Below are 19,022 nucleotides of genomic sequence, written 5' to 3' on the forward strand. Positions count from 1 at the left end.
GGAAGAGAGAAAAACTGAATGGGCACACCAGGACCTCGAACTGCTGCAAATGAACTCCAGATGCTTGCAGCACTTTGCGCATCTGGCTTCATGTGGGAATTGGGGAATCAAACCTGGGTTGTTGGGCTTTGCAGGCAATTGTCTCAACTGCTGAGCCATCTCTCCAGCTCCACAACAGTTTTCTGAAAGCTTCCCATTGCTATACGGGTGAAAGCTGGAATTACCTAGGACCTGCCTGGCTGCCTGGCCTGGCATCTGCCTCCTCTCTCGGCCTGTCTCCGTGCTCACCATCACCTGAGGAAACTTTCACGCTATGCTCCTAAAGCCCAAGGCTTTTGCACACATTGCTCCTGTTCTAGGGTTAGAATCATTTCCCAGCACGCCGGGCACCTCAGTTCCTCTCTCTTTCACTTAACACCCCTGACCCACCAGCTTGTTTCCTGAAAGCGACACCCTCAGGGCTATTTGGTACACACTTCAGCTATAAGGGACAATGCCTTTTGTTCCCCTGTTGTGTCCTCAGGACATGACCCAGGGCTTAGGGAAGTGTGCCTCCTCACATCAGTGAAGGTGTTGAAAGAGTGGAGCAGCTGGAGACCTCTTGTAACCCATAGCCACAATGCCTCCAGGGAGCAGATACGTTTCTTTCCCCTAGAAGGGAGATGTGGCACCCCCTAGAGCAAGCCTGTGCTGCTTTATAACGCACCCCTCCGTAAACAGGAAGAAGTGCTACTTGAGAAGCAAGCCCGCTTTGGCTCCTGCTAGCCCTCCGCTGCCAGGGCTCTCAGCAGCATCATTCAGAGTCCTGGGAAGAAACTTGGCCAAACACTCTGGAATTCTCTGGCAGGAAAGGGGCCGAACCAACAGGTGGTTCAGCTTTGGAGTTCTGACCCATTGGCCTGTCCTTTCCCAAATAGGCTTGCAAAGCCTGAACCTGGCACTTGCTCAGCAGTTGTGACTCCAAAAAGCCACGGAAACATGGCCAAACATCAGGAGTCAAGGGCATCTTGAGGGAGGGATGATGCGACTTGCCCAAGGACACAGGCGTAGCCAATGGTGTGGTTTTTCCTGTCTGGCCCAGGGCAAATGAAAAGGGAGTTGGACAATTGTAACCAAGTCCTCAGGTTACAGAAGAAAAGATAGAGGATTAAGCAGCTATCTATAGCCATGTGGATCTGCAAGATTTGGGCTAGGGCTTCTGTTGTTAAAGAAATGCAAGCGACTTTGGGACTGGAACACAGTGGAATCCTTTCAGCCCAAGGTCTAGAGATCAAAAGATCAAGCTGTCTTCCTCATACTCTCTCTAAGCAATGTAACCCAGTTCTTTCTCAGCAACCATTTATGGTTTCTCTACTGGCTCCTTTTAAAATTCATTTCTATTTCCTGCCATGGAATTTTAAGGCCTGGCCATTGCTAAAATAATTCAGGGCTGGAGAAATAGCTTGGTGGTTAAGGTGTTTGACTGTGAAGCCAAAGGACCCAGGTTTAATTCCCCAGAACCCACAGCCAGATGTACAAGGGGCACATGCATCTGGAGTTCATTTGCAGTGGCTAGAGACCCTGGCATGCCCATTCTCTCTGTGTGTCTCTTCTCTCTCTCTCTCCTTACAAATAAATACACAAATAATAATAATAATAATAATTCAGTCATCTAAGGCCAGAGCTGAAGGAAATTCAGGATGATCCCACCCCCTGTCTTTATATCATAGAGTTGGGAAACAGATCCTGGGCTAGGGGTGCAGGGGGCAGGGCCCTGGTTCTCTCTACAGGGTTCAGGGGTTGTTTAGACATTTCTGTGGCTGGACCTAGTCTTCGACTGACACGGGCCAGCCTCTTTCACATCTAGGTTTCCTGGTTACAGAGGACAGCAGGCAGGCCCTGGGTCTCTGTCAGTGCCTGGCCTCTGTTACCTTCCTGCAAGTTGCCCCAGTATAGCCAGTCAGGTAAGAAATGGGAGTTAGTGTCCCGTGCGTGTAGCCTTCTCCTTTCCCTTTTCGAAACCAGGTGAGTGGGGGACTCCAGACTTGAGTGTTCAAGGTCATGTCACAGGTAAAGTTGCAGACCTAGGACATAATCTTGACGTACTGTTGTCATTTGCCTCTTGGGGGCTGGGCTAAGGGGGGACATTGTAAGGGGTGGGGGTCCTGGGCAGTAAAGCTGAGATTCAGGTGAGGGGCCCATCCCTATATACAGCCCCACCTGGCTCTACTAGAAAATGACAGCTACAAGCAACCAGCGCTGGCTCGGGAGCCCGCGACACTCCATTCACGCTAATTACCAACGCACCCAGCGAACGTGGGTTGCCGCTGGTTGTTTTATTTTTTCCCCTGTTTCTGTCCCCCTGAGTTGACTGTTTTGCAAAGACACCAGCACCACCGTGGCTCTGGTCTGGCTTCCTTCCCGTCCTCACCAGAGGAAAAGCGAAAAGCAACAGCTGATGGCAAACCCTCTCCGGCGGCGCGCGCGACTTCCTCTGCGGGCACGCCTCCTGTTGCTTCTTCCAGCCTGACTGGCAGGGAGGTGGGCGCGGGCAGAGGGGTCTGCGCGGGCACTCTACCCAGCAACCACCGGAAGCCCCCCCCGGAGGGAGCCCAGCCCCGAGCGCGCCCCCCAGCCCGCGCGCTCCAGCCAGCCCGGCGCCGAGCAGCGGAGAGGCGGGAAAGCGCGCAAGCCGCGCCCACCGCCCTGCCCTCCCCCACCCCCCGCGTGCCACTCCCCGGCTCCTCGGGACTCGGCACGTCCTCCTGGGATCCGCTCGGAGGGGACCCGCTGTGCAGGTGAGCCACCGGGAGGCGGGCCAAGTTGGAGCCTTCTTTCCTGAATAAAGGGGCTCTGCTGGGGACCCTTCCCGAGCGCCGGAGCCCGGTCTTGTTTGTTTCAGTGTGTGTGTCTGTGTGTGTGTGTGTGTGTGTATGCCATCTTCCCCGGGCAGTGGCACCCGGGGACCCCGCCTATGCAGGAGGGAAATGGCTTTGGGGACGTAAACAAGGAGGTGGGATCCCGAAAGGTCAGCAGTCCCCGAAAGGGGGCCGCAGGCCGTGGTGCTGGAGGGGATGCTGGTGGGTGGGACACGCTCTTGAGGATAAGCCGATCTTGGAATTGGGGCTACAGAAGGGGCGAAGGCTGCTCCCACCCTTGTTCAGGGGAGTTTCCCTTTGTCACAGAGACGGAGGGTGACTGCGTGCAAACGAGGAGCCGGGAGTGTGCTGGATGAGTGCGGACACGGGAGCACACAAAATGGAACTTGCTGGCTTGGTGCTTGTGGGGTGGGGGCGTTGGCTGGGGAGTGTGCAAAGAGGGGGCAGTAAGGAAGATTTTGGGGTTCCAGGGCAAGGGGATTCATGGATATGTCCACATCGCTTTATTCTCCTGGTCTGTTCAATGCTGTTTTCTTTCCAGGGTCCCTGGTCTCCCATCCCCACCTTTCCCCAGGAGGCTGGCCCTGGCCGAGCCCCCCTCCCGCTCTGTCGACCTGGCTTTCCCTCGAGTTGGCTGAGCAGCCTGGGTGTCCCAGACCACTGGCTCAGGCTCCTACAAGTGGTGGAGCAGTCTGGCCGGAACCCCAACCTGCCCCGGCCCTCGCCAGACCCCAGACCCCAGGGGTTGTGTTGCTGGTGGCGTCACACTGCCCATGTGGCCTCTGTCTCCACTTCCTTTGTCTGCCTGGCCTCGAGCTCTGGTTGCACCCGGATTTCCAGCTCTGTAGATGGGCCAGAGGGTTTTCCAGGCTGTCTGTGAAAGGACTCCACTCTGGGGGCTCTGCGCCCTCATATTGTCGATGTGTGTGTGTGTGTGTGTGTGTGTTTTGCAACTTGGCCTTCTGCACGTGACCTGCCTCACAGTTGCCATGGAAACCCCTCCAATTCTCAGCCTCCCTCCTTTTCCTGCCCATTCCTCACCTCGGATCGCCTCCCCTCCCCCCAGTATGGTTGCCTAGATACCGGTTACCCTTGGCCTCTGAGAGGGGAGACCTTGGATAGCTGATCCCACTTCAAACTGCGGTGGCCCTTTGCCAGTCCCATCCCCCTCACACATATTACACATCATAGCACACATGTATACACGCCACACCCTCACAAATACTCCACACCACATGGTCCATTAACACACCCTAATACATAGTCCACACAGAATATCATACCGTGTTTATACTGTGTACACACCAAATGTACTATATACACACCACCCACATATATGTCAAATACACCATATATACACCACATATATACCACACCACACACATCAAATATACCATGTACACATATCACATGCATTCTGTACAACATATACAGCAAATGTACCACATGTGTACCACACCCCATGCAACCAAGAATACTACCTGTACACCATGCCATACACATGCACAAACCAAGTCTATTACGTGTACACCACATCACATGCATACCAAGTGTACCTCACGCATGCCACTCACAATGCTTCACTACCCATCCCACGAGGTGTACAAACACATATTCCAATAGTAACATGTACCATTGCTTTGCCATCACACACACACACACGCACACACGTATTAGGCAAGGCAGAGAGGGCAGTTTCCTTCTTGGCTGTGGAAAGCAAGAGGTAGAGCGAAAGCCCTGAATGGAAACTCTGACATCGCCTGGGGATCCCATAGGAAAGGGTGGAGGAAAAGTCTTCGAGGTCCGTTCAGCAAAGGGGCCTCTAGGTGTCAAACTCAAGAGGCTGGGCGCAACCAAAATTTAAATCTCTCCATACTGCGTTCTCCCTGCCCTGACCTGCAGGCCTCCCTGACTACAGGAGGCCCGGCCCACAACTGTTTTGGCGCTGAAGGACACAAGCTAGCAGGAAAAAAGCAGAGAGGATAGGGAAGTTAGAAGGCAGGAGAGGAGGCGCACAACAGAGCTCCTGTAGGGGGTTCAGGGGCCTCCTCTCCCAGCCAAGATTTCCTGCTTGGCTCTTCCATGCCTAGCTGTGCATTTAGGAGAGGAAGCGGCTTTGCAAAGCATCCCTAGATTGCCAGGGCACATCTATGGTCCTCAAGTGGCAAGAACCACCACATTCATTCCATTTGATCTTTGGAATGATGAAGAATCAGTTTCTTTCAGCCATTCAGTGAATTGTCTCACGCACTTACTCTGTGTTAAGTGCTGGGAACATGAGGAGGGACACACAGTGACTGACGTCAGAGCTGCAGGAGTCTGAGGGGACTTCCAGTCAGGACGAAACTGGTGAAACAGGATCCCAGAGCTCACGGCTGGTGTTAGACAGCACAGGCCTGACTTCTCAGGCAGAATTTTGGACCCCATACTGCCTATCCTGAGCCTTTCGCCTTTTTTTTCTGTGTAACCATCAATCCATCAATGGAAATTGAATGCCCCTTCAAAGAGAGGTTCTCCTTGTCGGTGTGGGTGATCGGGCATCTGTGCCATTGTGTTTTCATGGAGTGAGACTGGCAGAGGGAGAGGAGGAACAGCTTCCTGGACTCTAGAAACTCTTCCAGAGCCTTAAGGAAACAGCCCACCTCGACCATCCCCCAATAAACCATAACACATACCCCCCCCCTTACTGTTGGATATGGTTGTCTGCCATCTGGATATAGACAGTGCTGGGAAGCCCCTAGGACTCACCATCTAGCAAATCACTCATCAACCCTTGCCCTGGAAAGACTCAGCCCCCAGGAGACAGAGCTGGGGCTCAAAGAACTGTTTTCTAGCCCTCAGCTCTGCCCCTGAGTACTGAGTTTCCCAAGGGCAAATGCTCTGTGTTAAATTCATTCCACATCATTCCACAGATAACCTTCTGGATGCACATTGGCCTCTTGGTGCATCTGAAGCTGTGCTCGTAACTGCTCAGGTTACCCAAGGGCTCCCAGATCTTAGACGTCTCTTCCTGCATTTGTCCACAGGGGGCTTAGTCATGATCTCTTAGCGTAAATGTGTGCGCATTATATAGCCTTGAAAGAGATCGCTTTTCTCTGCAGGTAGCAAAGTGTTCTCATTATTTTTTAAAAATATACTTTATTTATTTATTTGATGGCAAGAAAGAGGCAGGGGGAGAGAGAGAGAGAGAAATAGAAAGGGAGAGAATGGGTGTGCCAGGGCCTCCAGCCCCTGCAAATGAACTCCAGATGCGTGCGTCCCCTTGTGCATCTGGCTTACATGGGTCCTGGAGAAACGAACCGGGATCCTTTGGCTTTGCAAGCAAACACTTTAATAGCTAAGCCATCTTTCCAGTCCCTCTCATTATTTTTCTTAAAAATATTATTTATTTATTTATTTTCAAGCAGAGAGAGACACACACACACAGAATGGGCATGCCAGGACCTCCAGCCACTGCAAATGAACTCCAGACACATGTGCCACTTTAGGCATCTGGCTTTATGTGGGTCCTGGAGAATCAAACCTGGGTGGTTAGGCTTTGCAGGCCAGTGCCTAACCGCTGAGCCATTTCTCTGGCCCACATTCTCCTTATTTTACAATGCAAGGGTGAGGCTGAGTCGAGTGGGAAGAGGACTACACTCTGCTTGGAGAAAACTCCCCTTTCACCATGGGGCAGGTAGTATCTGAGAGGCTGAGGCTAGATTTGCTTCTCATGGTCTGAGGCAACTCTCCTAGGTAAGTAAGGGTCATCTGTCCCAACACAGGGCTGGGTGGAATCTTTAAAGGGTGATCTCTGCAGAGGACCAGGCCAGGGGAGGCTTTGGCCAGCTGGGGAGTTTGTAGCACCATGCTAGCTGTCTGTCCCTGACAAGAAGCAGGACATCTCTGGCTGAGACAAAAGCTTGGAACCCATCTAGCAACACTTTCTCTGTCCTGAAATTGTGGAGGGAGGCCTTGACCTGGAAAATAAGAAGGAAGAGGGCTGGAGAGATGGCTTAGCGGTTAAGCGCTTGCCTGTGAAGCCTAAGGACCCCAGTTCGAGGCTCGGTTCCCCAGGTCCCATGTTAGCCAGATGCACAAGGGGGCGCATGCGTCTGGAGTTCGTTTGCAGTGGCTGGAAGCCCTGGCGCACCCATTCTTTCTCCCTCTATCTGTCTTTCTCCCCATGTCTGTTGCTCTCAAATAAATAAATAAAAATGAACAAAAAATATTTAAAAAAAAAAAGAAGAAGGAAGAGAGCTGGGGCCCCAGAGACCATGCGGGGACGGTGGGAATGCCTCTGCCCAGCTCGGAACGCCTGAGTTGGGTGGCAAGAGCCAGAGAGCAGAAAGGGTGTGTCTACTTGGAATGATAGTGCCCCACACAGCTAGCGAGCAAAGCCAGGCCTGGGCTGAGAGATCACAGGCCAAGGCCTCAAGGTCACTCATTCATCTTATCTACTATTTGTTTATTTATTTTGAAGGCAGTCGGACCCAGGCTGACCTGGAACTCACTCTGTAGTCCAGGCTGGCTTCCACCTCACAGTGTTGGGATTATAGGTTTGAGGACCTCCCAGCTGACTTCACTCCACCTTTAAATAAATGCTCTGTCTCCCATTAGGAAGACCCCAAACTCTTCCTCCACAGTAGGGTGGGTTCCCTACCCATATTCCCAAGTGCATTCACACTTGCGCATACACTCCCTTCCCCACACATACATAACCTTCCGTCTCTGACGCATAGGCAGGCGCTGGCACGTTCCCACACACCTTCTCACCTCGGCCAGTTGTAGTCTCTCACCTGACCCCCGTGATAGTCTCTTCACTCCCAGCCTGATCTACTTGTCTGTGGCTCCTGGAGTTCAGGTTCCGTTTTGTCAAAGCTTGCATGCAGGGCTCCATCCCTCAGCAAGGATGGGTGCTTAGCTCTGACCTCTAGGCTCTCCCTGGTCTGGCTGCAGCCCCCTCTCTGCACCTCTTCCAAACGCTCATCCCGCACCCTCTTCCGCCCTCTGCTTGGGTTCTGCAGGAATGTGTTCCGCTCCCACCTGGGGCGGAGGGTGGAAGCCGTCTGGTTTCCATGGCTTTTCCAAGCCTCCATTGCCATGAGTATCCAGTGAATGTGGAGCTTGAGTGTGCTGAGCTCTGGAAAGTGTCAGTCAGTGTGGTACCTGATAAGCACGTGTAGTAAACATTTCATAGATATCACCTGCGGTGAGACATTGTTGATGATAACTCTACGTCCTTATTTTTAGAGTGACATCATGGCTGTCATACTGTCTTTCAAGGCTCCTCCCAAGGACTCATTCTGCTAAGTAGCTCTTTCTACTTTCCTGTCAATACACCTGCTGTGCACCTCTGTAGCCCGATAGGCCCACTTGTGCCTGGGTTTTTTCTGCTTACCACATACCTCCCTCCACCCCATTTGTCGTCAAGGGCATGGTCACATGGGGAACGCCCGGTGAGTCCCTGTCCGTTGAACACATGTGACATATGGGAGGTCCTTGCTTACTGGGAAGTGCTGAATTCTTGCCACCCCTCCCCCGCTGTAGCCTATGCTGGAGGAGGTCCACTCTTTCTTCCCAAGGCTGGTCTCAGAATGCCTCCATTGTCTGTGAGTCTGGGAGGTGCTTGAAAGACTGAAGTCAACTGAGGGAAGCCAGTTTATTGTCCCATTTGGGGCTTTGAGGAGACCCAGACTGAAGAGATGAGAAGGCGAAGGGCTGGGGTTGGGGTTACTGCACTGCAATGAGTCAAAATACCTTAAGTGCCTACAATATGCCATTGAGATCCTCAGGTGTTCTGAGCTTATATTGGATTATAACTTAAAAAAGACAATGGTGCTGAAATATCAGTTAATTAATTAATTCCATTTATAGAGCAGCTGCTTGGTTGCTGGGGATCCAGAATGCCTGGCATGTGCTTCTGGCACCAAGACATTCATAGCGCACACACACACACACACAGGCACATGTGGGCAAAGGCAATACTTGAAGTGGTTGTGAGCCTTGTCACTGTGGGAATAGGGCAATGAATGTGTAAAATGAGAGGAACAAGGACAGTGTGTTTTCTGGAACAGACATACAGAGATAGCGTCACCCCCTCCCTACCACACACACACAGGTAGATTTCCAGGTCTAGGACATCTTCCTTTGTTCCCCACCCTTGGGAGAGAAAGTGCATAGATACAAGGTGCCCGGCAAGCCAGCGCTGTGCTTCCAAAGAAGTGCGCAGACAGCAGAGGGAGCCTGGCTGAGTCCCTGGCATGTGGCCTGCCTGTGGGTAGGATGGCATGGGACTGGCTTCTGGGCCCCTGGCCTGGCAGCTCCTCCAGGGTTCTGTCTCTGCAGCTAGGACTGCTCTGCTGGCCTCTTGTGAATGGCCCCTGTCAGCAGGTGTGTGGGGAGGGATCACACTGGGAGGGTCACACCCGCCCAGCCTGAGGCTGCTGTGCAACGCCGCCAGTCACCCAGACTCTCTGGAAGTGTGTGCATTTGCCTTGTGACAAACAGGGTCTTTGGCCCCTGTGCTGATGGGTCCCTCACTCACATTGGGCAGCTTCTCAAATGCCTGTGAGTTGGCCATACCACCCTGCTGAGTATAGCAGTGCCATGGGGAATGCCTGGGCTGTCACCATGAAGACATCACAGTTGGCAATGATAGTGAAATGATACCAGGCCCCATTCCCCTGTTGGTAGACCAGCTGGAAATCTTTCCAGTGAAACTTCTAGAAGTTGTGCCTCGGTTTATGATGTGTTTTTCTTCTAAGAAAGAAGCTTTATTCTTCTTCCTACTTTGATCTCTCTCTCTCTCTCTGTCTTTATCTCTATCTTTTTATTTCCTCTGGCCAAATTTTGCTGCTCCAGAAAGAACTCTAGGTTAAAGGTAAAGATGCCCAGGTGTTAAAATGAGAAGTGCTAAGCTGGGTGTGATGGTGCACGCCTTTGATCCCTGCACTTCAGAGGCAGAGATAGATGGATTGCTGTGAGTTCAAGGCCACCCTGAGACTACATAGTGAATTCCAGGTTAGCCTGGGCTAGAGTGAAACCCTACCTCAGAGAGAGAGAGAGAGAGAGAGAGAGAGAGAGGGAGGCAGGGAGGGAGGGAGGGAGGGAGGGAGGGAGGGAGAGAAGTGTATTGTTGTGGGGGGGGAGGGACGGGGATTTGACCTCTGTCACTCTGTCACTCTGTCCTCTGCATCCAGAAGGGATTTGGGTCTTGGTCACCTGAGAACACAGCCTCCAGCCCCCCTGAGAGGGAGCGAAAGAGAGAGAGAGAGAGAGAGAGAGAGAGAGAGAGAGAGAGAGAATGGGTGTGCCAGGGCCTCCAGCTACTGCAGATGAATTCCAGACGCAGGCGCTGCCTTGTGCATCTGGCTTTATGTGGGTTCCAGGGAATTGAATCTGGGGCCTTGGGCTTTGCTGGAAAGCACCTTAACCAATGATCTATCTCTCTAGCCCTGAAATTGTTTTTAAATAAATTGGCTTTTTTTTTTTTTTTTTTTTTTTTAAATTTCAGATTTACCGAAAACTTGGGCAGATCATGCAGTTTAATATTGTCTCTTGCATGGGCTGGAGAGATGGCTTAGCGGTTAAGCGCTTGCCTGTGAAGCCTAAGGACCCTGGTTCGAGGCTCGGTTCCCCAGGTCCCACGTTAGCCAGATGCACAAGGGGGCACACGCGTCTGGAGTTCGTTTGCAGAGGCTGGAAGCCCTGGCGCGCCCATTCTCTCTCTCTCCCTCTATCTGTTTTTCTCTCTGTGTCTGTCGCTCTCAAATAAAAAAAAAAAAAATTTTTTTTAATTAAAAAAAATTGTCTCTTGCATACAGTTTCTGCCTTTAGTGTGATATATTTGCTAGAACTCTCCAACCACTTACGATACATTATTGTTAACTAAAGTTGACACCGTATGAAATTTACTTGACATTTGCCTAGAGTCCCCTTTCTGTCCCAGGATCTAACCGGGGACACATAGCACTTAGTAGTGGTTGATCTTTGGGCTTCCCTTAGCTGTGACACTCTCCTTGTTTTGATGCCTGTGACAGCTTGTAAGGAACACTGGCCATGTGACTATAGGGTATTCTCCTGAGGTATATCTGATGTTTTCTTCATGGTTAGACTGGGGCATAAGTTTGCAGAAGAAAGATCCCAGAGATAAAGAGCCATTGTCACCCTGGCATATCGGGGGGCTGTACTGTTGCTGTGATTGGTCATCATTGCTGTTGACAGGACTGTTTCCATCCTTTCATACCCCAAAGTCCCAGTGATTGGAGCTGCACTCCCGCTGCTCCTTGAGGCAGACATAGCAACCTGGCAGCCTCCTCTCTCTAGATGTCTCACCATCCTCGACCTTGCAGGCCTGGGGTGACACTGAGACTTTCCAGATGAAACTCTTATTCAAGAGCATGGAGCTAAGTAGGTGTGCAGGCACACCTGTAATCCTGGCAGCTGGGAGACTGAGGCAAGACGATCTTGAGTTCTCCAGGCTAGCTTAGCCTAGGCTAAATGCAGAGACACTATTTCAAAACACACAAAAAGAAGGCATGCAGCAGAATGTTTTATTTGTCCATTAGCACAAAAGAGCGGCAGCAAGTGGTCCAGAGCAGGGTCAATAGGGCTGTTTCCAGGTTAAGCAAAGAGCATTTCCCAACCTCAGCTGCACGTTAGAATTGGTGAAGCGATCCTTAACAACCACCAATGTCTTGGCCACACCCTGGAGTTGGGAATTTAATGAGGCTTAAATTCCCCAGCATCTTTATTTATTTTTAAGTTTATTGTTATTATTATTGTTTATTTACTTTTGGTTTTTCAAGGTAGGGTTTCACTCTAGCCCAGGCTGACCTGGAATTCACTATATAGTCTCAGGGTGGCCTCGAACTCACGGCGATCCTCCTACCTCTGCCTCCCGAGTGCTTGGATTAAAAGTGTACGCCACCACACCCAGCTTAGGATCACATGGAGAGCTTGTTTTTAAAGCTCTCCATGTGATCCTAAGCTACTGCGATGGTTGAGAACTGGACTCAACAAGGAAAGGAACGACGTCCTAAGTAGAGGGAACAGATTATGCAATGGTGCAGGGATAGATAAACCTAAGGGTAGAAGGTGGGAAGTAGACCATTTTAGCTGAAAGTAATGGGAGGAAGTACTATGCAGGTAGAAAACATAAACATGTAGAGGGTTTTAGATACTGGGAAAAAAAAGTTTGAATTTTCTTAACAAATAAATAAAATGGACACAATGGAGTGTTTTTGAGTATGGAAAATGTGATGGTCAACTTGATGGGATTTAGAATCACCAGAGAGACACGTCTGGGTGTGTCTGTAAAGGTGTTTCCGGAGAGGCTTAACTGGGATGGGAACAACCCATTCTGGATATGGGCAGCACCATTCCATGGGCTGGAGGCCGGGGCTGAATGGAAAGGAGAAAGCAAGTTGAGCACTGAGGATACCACGGAACCAGTTGCCTCAACATGAGCCGAAACAAATCCTTCATTAGCTTTTGCTGAGTGTCTTGTCAGTGTAATCAGAAAGTCACTGATGCAGGAGGGAAGCCACCAGACAGCACTTCAGAAAGGTTGGTCATGCAGGCCTCAAAGTCTAGAACGGAGCAGTGGGAAGAAGCTGAAACTGGGGGTAATCACTGCAGAACAAGGCAAGCAGCTGTCCTTCCCCAGAGAGACACGGACTACGAGGAGGACCTTTCTGGAGAGATGGTACATGCAGGACAGCTCCAATTTGGCCACAGAGCCAGAGTGGAGCTGGGGAGGACGGCGAGCCTGGAGACACAGCTAGACTGTTGCTGTCAGCCAGGCTCTTCAGCTCAGTGCAGTCCCCTTGCTCATGCGCAAGGTGCGTGGTACACAGTAAGGTGACCAAGGTTCTGGAGGATAAGGTACCATTCTTTCTCAAATCACAGTTTGTTCCAGAAGGACTCCACACAGTTCTCCATGTGCACGCAGGCACATCTCAGCCCTATGGAAAGCGAGCTGCTTCAGTAACGCAGGCTAAGATGTGAATGACTTAGAGTATTCCTCTTTTACAGGAAGGATGTGGTGGTGTTTAAGACCATCTCTGAGAAAGGGTTGTGGGGAGCAGAACTTTTGCTCCAGCCTAACATTCTAGCCTTCCTGGAAATAAGGCTATCAGCTGTTCTGTGGCCCACTTGTGGAAGGTTGAGCTGTCTGTTGTAAGCTGAGATCCAGTGGACAGGATCCCTGACAGCCTTGTCAGGGACACAGTCTAGCTCCCAGCACAAGCCCCCTGGCCCTCTGCTGGACAGTGGATAGCAGGGCTCTGGGCAGTAGCTGCTGGGAGGCAGGCTGAGGCCTGGAGGAGGAACATGAGCAGGCTGTATTGGTGCTGAAGGGGTGGGGAAAAGAATGGGCATAGCTGGAGTCCAGCAACGTGCAGTGGGCCCTCAGGCCTCCTTCCTCCTGAGAGCCTCCAGGTCTGTCACGTAAGCAGAACCAAGGGGGGAAGAATGTGAAAAAATCGTTAAAAGAAAGCATAATGCATAGCAAGGTTCTGGAAGCTATATTTTGAATTTTTCCTACTCTGGCTGTTCGCTGATTACCTGGGTAAGACTTCTTTCAGCCTGTGGGGGCCTGGGGGTGCTTTTGTGTTTCAGCTGCTGTCAACACTGCTGCTGTGAATGTGAGCGCAAATAGCTCTCCAGGCCTTGTTTTGATTCTTTTGAGCATAGATCAAGATATAGGATTGGGGGCTGGAGAGATGGCCCAGTGGTTCAGGTGCTTTTCTGCAAAACCTAATGACCTGGGTTCGATTCCCCAGTACCCATGTAAAGCGAGATGTACAAAATGGCACGTGCATCTGGAGTTCATTTTACGTGACTAGAGGCTCTGTCCCATTTTCTCTCTCTCTCTCTCTCCCTCCCTCCCTCCTTCTCTCTTTTTCTCTCTCTCCTTACAAACAAATAAAAGAGTAATAAAAAAAAAAAAGAAATAGAGCCAGGAGTGGTGGTACAAGCCTTTAATCCCAGCACTTGAGTGGCGGAGGATTGCTGTGAGTTTGAGGCCACCCTGAGACTACATAGTGAATTCCAGGCCAGCCTGGGCTAAAGGGAGACCCTACCTCGAAAAACCAAAAAAAAAAAAAAAAAAAAAAAAAAAAGGACTGGGTTGGGGAGATAAATACCTCAGGGGTTAAAGGCACTTGCTTACCAAGCCTACTGGCCCAGGTTTAACTCCCCAGTACCCATGTAAATTCAGACGCACAAAGTGGCACATGAGTCTGAAGTTAATTTGCAGCAGAAAGCAGCCTTCTCATGCCCATTTTTTTCTGTCTCGTAAATCAATAAAAATATTTTAAAAAATATGATCTCTGAACTATATGGTAATTTTATGTTTTAAAAAAGTATCTCCAAAGGTGTGGTGGTGCACGCCTTTAATCCCAGCATGTGGGAGGCAGAGGTAGGAGAATCTCCATGAGTTTGAGGCCACCCTGAGACTACAGAGTGAATTCCAGGTCTAGCCTGGGCTAGAGCGAGACCCTACCTCAAAACAAAACAAAACAAAAAACCAAAAAACAAAAAACTTGAGGAATAATCATACTATAATCATATTATTTTCTATAGTAACTATACTGTTTTTAACATTCCTAATAATGGTAGACAACAGTTCCAATTTCTCCACATTCTAGTCATTCTAACAGGTGAGACATTTCCCTGATTGTTAGTGGTACTGGGGAGTGTGTATGTGTGTGTGTGTGTGGGGGGGGTGTCTTGTTTGTTTTTTGCTTTTGGAGGAATGTTTTCAAGTACTTTCTCAGTTTAGAATTGGATTGTTTATTTGTTGTTGATTCTGATTTGCCAATGTCCATACCCAGTCTGTGGGTTGGATTTCTGTGCTGTTAATACATAAAAATTTTTGCATTTTCATAAATGCCACTTTTTCCTTTTGTTGTGCATACCTTTGGTATCACATTTAAGAAATCATTGCCAGTTCCAGTGTTGTGAAGCTTTGCTCTATTTTTTTTACTAATTTTTTTCTATTGTTATGTATTTATTTGAGAGAGAGAGGGAGGACGATGGAAGAGAGAGAGAGAGAGAGAGAGGTAGAGAGAGAGGGAGAGAGAATGGGCATGTCAGAGTCTTCAGCTGCTGCAAACAAACTCTGGACACATGCACCCCTTTGTGCATCTGGCTTATGTGGGTTCTGGAGAATCAAACATGGGTCCTTTGGCTTTGCAGGTAAATGCCTTAACTGCTAAGCCATCTCTTCAGTACCTGCTCTATTTTGTTGTTGTTGTTGTTGTTATTAAAGTTTAAGTCTTATACTTCTTATACTTACCTCTTTTGAGTTAACTTTCCATATAGTGTTAGCGAGGGACCAAATTTTATTATTGTGTGTGGATGTGTTCCTACAGCACCATTCATTGATGACCCTTTCCCTGACTGGGTAGCCCACTTTAAAAACTCATTTGACTATGTATGTGAAGATTTATTTCTGCAATATAGTCTGTATATTTTAGCAGTCTTTGTGATAGTATCATATTTAGATTATTGTGATTTTGTAGTAAGGTATAAAATCACACAGTGTGAGTCTTCAAGGTTTTTGCTGTTTTTTAGTATTGTTTTGGCTTTTTCAGGTCCCTTGAGATTTTGTATAAATCCTAAGATACAATAAAGGTACTTTCAATTTTGGTGAGAATTGTGGTGAATCTATAGATCAGTTGGGATACCTGACATCTTCACAATGTTAAGCCTTCCAATCCATGAACATAGGATGCCTTTCCATTCATTTATGTCTTTTATTTAGTTGAGAAATATTTTTAAATAGTCATTGTATAAGTTTTCATTTTCTTGGTTAATTTCTTTCTTTTTTTTAAAGTTTTATTTTTAGTTTTTATTTATTTATTAGAGAGAGAGGGAGGGAGGGAGAGAATGGGCACACCAGGGTCTCTAGCTACTGCAAACGAACTCCAGATGCATGCACCACCTTGTGTATCTGGCTAATGTGGGACCTGGAGAATTAAACCTGGGTCCTTAGGCTTTGTAGGCAAGTGCCTGAACTGCTAATCCATCTCTCCAGCCCAACTTTATTGGTTAATTTCTAAGCATTTCATTTTTAATGCAAGAGAGAGAGAGAGAGAGAATTGGCGTGTCAGGGCCTTAGCCACTGTAATCAAACTGATGCTGCCTTGTGCACATGTGTGGCCTTGCATGCTTGCATCACCTTTTGTGCGTCTGTGGGATCTGGAGAGTTGAACATAGGTCCTTAGGCATTTCAGGCAAATGCCTTAACCATTAAGCCATCTTTGCATCCCAGCATTTCATTTTTGATGCAATTATAAATAAAATAGTTTTCTTAGTTTCTGGACCAGATTATTTGTTTTTTTATTTGTATGTTGCTTCTGTGTTGAATTCGTTTTAGTACTAACATGTGTGTGTCTTTAGGGCTTGATAAATATATGTGTGTGTTGTTGTCAGGTTCATGTTGCTGGCAGAAAACACCCGACCAAGAGCAGCTTTTGGGAGAAAAGAGTTTATTTTGGCTTATAGACTCAAGGGAAGCTCCGTGATGGCAGGGGAAAACGATGGCATGAGCAGAGGGTGGACATCACCTCCTGGCCAACATCAGATGGACAATAGGAACAGGAAAGTGTGACAAACACTGGCAAGGAGAAACTGGCCATAACACCCATAAGCTCACCCCCAACAATACACTGCCTCCAGGAGGCTTTAATTGCCAAATTGCCACCAGCTGGGAACCTAGCATTCAGAATATATGAGTTTATGGGCGACCTATGAATCAAACCACCACATTCTGCCTTTTCTTCATTTCTCCTTCCTAATTTCCCTGACTAGGAATTCTAATCCTGTGTTGAATAGAAATGGTGAACATGGTACCCTTGCCTCATTCTTGATCTTGGAGAAACAGTGTCAGTCACCAAGTTCTAATGTTCTCTTGGGTTTGGGCTTTTCATTTATGGTTTATATTGTGTTGTGATAGTTTCCGTCTGTTCCTTAACTTTTGTGTCTTTCTGGGAGGTGGCCATGTAGGGTTTTTCCCCTTTGCTCTGTTAATGTGACATAGGAGGTTGATTTTGTGTGCTGAACCATCCTTGAATTCCAGGGATAAATTAAATGCCACCTCTCTGACTTGCCTCAGTCCCTTGGCATTGCTGCACTTGCCAGAGAGACAGCAAGAAGGAGTAGGACGTGGACAGCACTTGCAATCAGTAGAATTAGGTGAGGACTGCAGTTATGCTGCTGCGAACTGCAGAGCCTTGGGCCAGAATGAAATTCTGACCCTCCCATTTCCTGGAAAATGTCCATGATAACCAGCATCATACATTCTTGTGATGTTTCTTTGAGCTAACGCTTGTGAAATTGTTTGGCAGATGAAATGACTTACACACACTTGGCATACTATCTTCACCCCATCATCATGGGCAGGGACAGGACCATGTAGGGGATGGAACATGCAGAACACAGCTGTTCCATCTTCTTTGACAGCTGTAGAAATGCTGGAAGGTTCAAGGCTAGAGGGTAAGAATCCTTGTCCTGATACATCAGAACCCCTGAACTGAAGGAAGCAGGAGGACCCAGGGCCACCTGAGGAATAGCCCCTGGTCTTGACCTAGCTTGTGCACATCAGGACCCAGTTCTCCTAGAGACAAGCTGAGGGGGGCCCTTGCAGGGTGCAACAGTATCTTCTCCCTGAAGGACTCCAGGGAAGAAACAAGATTGGGAGTGCTGGTCAGAGGGGAGTCTGAGGACTGGAACACTGCAAGCTCCTGGCCTCTGTGCAGTAGGGCACTGTTGTGCCTCACCCTGGACACCTGTCCTGCTGCCAGGGAACAGAGAGATGTTCCCTCCTGGGCACAGCAGCTGTCTGTTGACTTTTCTTGTGCAGACTCCACTGCAGTGTGCTTTCCTCTCTCGACTCTTTGGAGCATCATGGCAACTAGGGAGCCCGGGGCGTGGCAGAGGCAGCCAGGCAGCCTGAGTCCCAGCGAGGACTTTAGGGGAAGAAGGATAGCATGCAGGGTTTCTCTCCATGCTCCGTGCCCTTTCTTGCTTCTCCCTCTGTCCTTCCTGTCCACTGTGTGGGTGTGCTTCTCTATGTGTTTTTGCATGTGGGCTCACATGTGTGTGAGTGCATGGAGGCCACAGATTGAAGTTGGGTATCTTCCATGTTCATTCTCCACCTTATCTATTGAGACAGGGTCTCTCACTTGAATCCAGAGTTCTCTGTGTGTGGATTACAGGTGGGCTATCATACCTACTCAGTATTGACGTGTGTGCTAAGGATCTGAGCTCCGGTCTCCACACTTGCAAGACATCTTCGGAGCCATCCCACCAGCTCCTTGTGCCCCAATCCGTCCACTTTTCAGGCTCAGTTTCTGCTGGGACACTGCTCCTAGGCCGGCCCTGCTCCATCTTGCAGCCTTTTGCTCGTTCCTTTGCCTGCTTCTCCCACTTCTTTCTGGGTGCCTCCCTTTCTCAGCTTCTTTTCCTCTGGGACTTCTAGCCTCGGTGTGTCGTGTCTCCAAGTTTGCTATGTTTCTTGGTGAGAGTCCCTCTCCATCCTGGTCAGTGATTCTGTTTTCTGGCGCCTGCTCATTGCACCACCTGTGCGAGACCCCAGCTCACCCCAGCTGTTGATCTTGAGGCAGAAGAAGGCAGTGGTCATGTAGCCATCTGTGGGTGAAGACAGACCCCACCTCATGTCAATGCAGGACACTGGAACCTTCCCTTCCAGTGTTTGGAGGACAATGCTAGGAGGAAGGAAAGGGTGGGAGAGGAGGTAACTGGGGCTTTCCCCCCAGTCCTGCTCTGTTTCTATTTCCATTTCCCAGGAAAAGGTGGAAAATGGAAGAAGATAAAGGAGGAGGCTGAGGGCAGAGATGAGCAATGCCAACAGTAAAATCTAACACTTGATGCCTAAAGAGCCAGTTTTGTCATGACCAGGTTTTTCATACCCCCTTCCTCCATCAGATCTCATGTAGCCCAGGCTGGCCTCAGACTCACCTTATAGCCAGAGATGGCATTGAACTCCTGATTCTCTTGCCTTCATCTCCCAAGTGCCAGGGTCACAGGCATATACCACCACATCTAGTTCCATACCAGTCTCTTGTCATTGCAGATGGTGGAAATGGAACTTGGCCCAGACCAGGCAAAGAATGGTCTGCTTACATCACTGAACCTCAGGAAGGGCTCAGGGAC

The 19,022-nt window shown here is 49.2% G+C and overlaps 1 protein-coding gene across 2 annotated transcripts in view; it reads left to right on the forward strand.

Moving 5' to 3' along the window:
- The first annotated feature begins 2,648 nt into the window (after positions 1-2,648).
- The window catches only part of Fxyd6 (FXYD domain containing ion transport regulator 6), a 38,471-nt gene continuing 22,097 nt past the window's right edge, over positions 2,649-19,022 (forward strand). Inside the window, exon 1 of one of the 2 annotated variants that reach the window (XM_045145323.1) lies at positions 2,649-2,777. The gene's annotated coding sequence lies outside the window, so the exon portion shown is untranslated. The remainder of the gene's footprint in view (positions 2,778-19,022) is intronic. The other variant, XM_004667407.2, reaches the window with a different exon arrangement.

Source organism: Jaculus jaculus, chromosome 3 (assembly GCF_020740685.1).
Source record: "Jaculus jaculus isolate mJacJac1 chromosome 3, mJacJac1.mat.Y.cur, whole genome shotgun sequence".
Classification (NCBI taxonomy): domain Eukaryota; kingdom Metazoa; phylum Chordata; class Mammalia; order Rodentia; family Dipodidae; genus Jaculus; species Jaculus jaculus.